General features: G+C 41.6%; 1 non-coding gene across 1 annotated transcript; it reads right to left on the reverse strand.

The window, feature by feature from the left end:
• Window positions 1-2,207: 2,207 nt before the first annotated feature.
• Window positions 2,208-2,281, reverse strand: trnat-agu (transfer RNA threonine (anticodon AGU)). Its single transcript has one exon. It is a non-coding gene; the product is annotated as a tRNA-Thr (tRNA).
• Between the last annotated feature and the right edge of the window lie 243 nt (window positions 2,282-2,524).

Raw genomic sequence — 2,524 nt, forward strand, 5'->3', positions numbered from 1 at the left:
GACAGCTAACATGCAGGTGCAGCAAGCAATTAGGAAGGCTAATAGTATGTTAGCCTTTATCACAAGAGGATTTGAGTACAGGAGTAGTGAATTCTTGCTTCAATTGTATCGAACCTTGGTTAGACTGCACTTGGAGTACTGTGTACAGTTTTGGTCTCCTTACCTTAGGAAGGATATTATTGCCATGGAGGGAGTTCAATGAAGGTTCATCAAACTTGTTCCTGGGATGGTGGGATTGTTCTATGAAGAGAGATTGGGGAAACTGGGGCTGTATTCCCTAGAGTTTTGAAGAATGAGAGGTAATCCCATTGAAACCCACAAAATATTGAAAGGACAGTGAGGGTAGATGCAGCTAAGATGTTTCCCCTGGTTGGGGAGTCGAGAACCAGGGGACGCAATTTCAAAATAAGGGGGAAGCTCCTTCGGACAGAGATGAGGAGAAATATCTTTCCTCGGAGGGTTGTGAATCTTTGGAATTCTGTACACCAGAGGGCTGTGGAAGCTCAGTCATTGAGTATGTTCAAAGCAGAGATTGATAGATTTCGAAATACAAATGACATAAGGGAATATGAGGAAAGTGTGGGGAAAAGGGCATTGAAGTGGATGATCAGCCATGATCATATTGAATGGTGGGGTAGGCTCGATGGGCTGAATGGTCGACTCCTGCTCCTCTGTTTCGATGTTCCTAATTCCACATGATCGGCGAGACACAGCCTCAGGCCGACTTGTCGGGTGTTGCAAACAGATAACGCTGCTTCTGATCTTCACCAGAACAGAGAGTGAGATGTAACATTGATCATCAAACAAACTGTGAGAGAATACAACAGAATAAAACACATGGAGAGACATTGTGGAATAACAATTTAGATTTGATTGGAATGTTGAATTTTGATTGGAATGGATAAAACACCAGAAACAGCAGATTAAATTGGGATTCTCATCATTATATTGATCTGAGACAGAAAAGAGAAACTGATGGGAAGAAGGAAGAATGGAACAGTTCAGTTTTTTTGAGTTTTTCACTCACCCATGAAAGCTGATTAAAAAAAGATGCAAATAACAGAGAATTTCACCAAAAAGGGAGATTAAATGCTGCCGAAACCTTGGATCGAAGGATGCCCCAACAGATCACCTGTTTAACTGTCTCCTCACTGGGGGATTTCAATCAGTGAGCAATATTATTCTCTACCTTTTTTTTTGTTAAATGAACCCAGAACTGTCACTTGGAGTTAATATCTGCATTCCGACTCCTGAATATTTTCTGGACACATTTCCTGCTGAAAGAACGAAGAACTCTTTTCTAATTTACACAATACTATATACACATTCATCAAACCTCTTAAGCTAGCATCTTTGGTGCTGCTCTCTCTTCTCCCAAACCTCATCTCATGTGACTGTTACATCACCACTCTGACAGTGGGAGGGGTTGATCCCACTGTCTTCAGCATTAACCCTTTACATCCTTATACCACACTGTCTGTCCAAACAAATGGGTGGAGGGAACTTCCTTCATTTATTCAAACACTTGAAAATCACCTCAAAGCCATCAGAGAGAGAGAGAGAGAGAGAGAGTGTGTGTGTCAGAGCACTTCCTGCATCCAGTCCTGACCCTGTCACACTCAGCAGCTGCTCACCCAGACCCCACTCTCATCAACACTGAACATTGTTACAGAGACCCTTCAAATAATGTTTATAAAAGGCGGAAAAATTCAAAGTTCATCGCAGCCGGATTGAATGGAACAAAGTTTAATATCTTCTCACCGTCTCTCAATAGCCACGAGACATAGGTTTTCTTATTTGGTTCCTTTGATTTTTCTTGTTCCTGATTGACAAATATTCCAAACCTCGGATCAACCCTCCCACTTGCGTCATGTCCCCAGTCTCGGTTAAAAGCAACACATAACGACACAAACACTCTGAAATATACAACGCAGTCACACTTTCCTTCAGTGAGATTAATGTCGAGCTGTTTTCCAGATTGAATGTAACCATGAACAAATTTGTATCAAAGAAGTTGCCTTTGGCGTATCAGCACTGAATTTCTGGACAAGGAGGAACAGCCATTCCCAACTCACATCCTTCACAAAGGCTGTTTTCTCCTGTGACTGAAATTCATCATGTAATTTGAATTCCAAGTTCAAGTTCACAAAACAGAGATATAAATGATTGATAAGGAAACTTCTAAAGCATCTCACGAATGTGAAATAAGGCTCTGCTGGGAGTTGAACCCAGTCTCTTCTGTTTACTAGACAGGTGCTTTAACCAACTAAGCTACAGAGCCAGATCACAAATGATTGCGTCGTTGAAATCAGAGGAGGATCTGTTTATTCTCATCGCACTTCTCCACTGGTCACAACATATTTTAACTTTTCCTACTTAGTGATACAGTCATATACTCTATTTTTCCCAAAACTGAGAATGGAGGTGGAGGGGCGACATGATAGAGGTTGACAAAGTTATGAGTGGCAGAGACAGAGTGGATAGTCAGAAGCTTTTTCACAGGGTGGCAGAGTCAGTTACGAGG

The sequence above is a fragment of the Heterodontus francisci genome, unplaced genomic scaffold, assembly GCF_036365525.1.
Source record: "Heterodontus francisci isolate sHetFra1 unplaced genomic scaffold, sHetFra1.hap1 HAP1_SCAFFOLD_51_2, whole genome shotgun sequence".
Lineage (NCBI taxonomy): Eukaryota > Metazoa > Chordata > Chondrichthyes > Heterodontiformes > Heterodontidae > Heterodontus > Heterodontus francisci.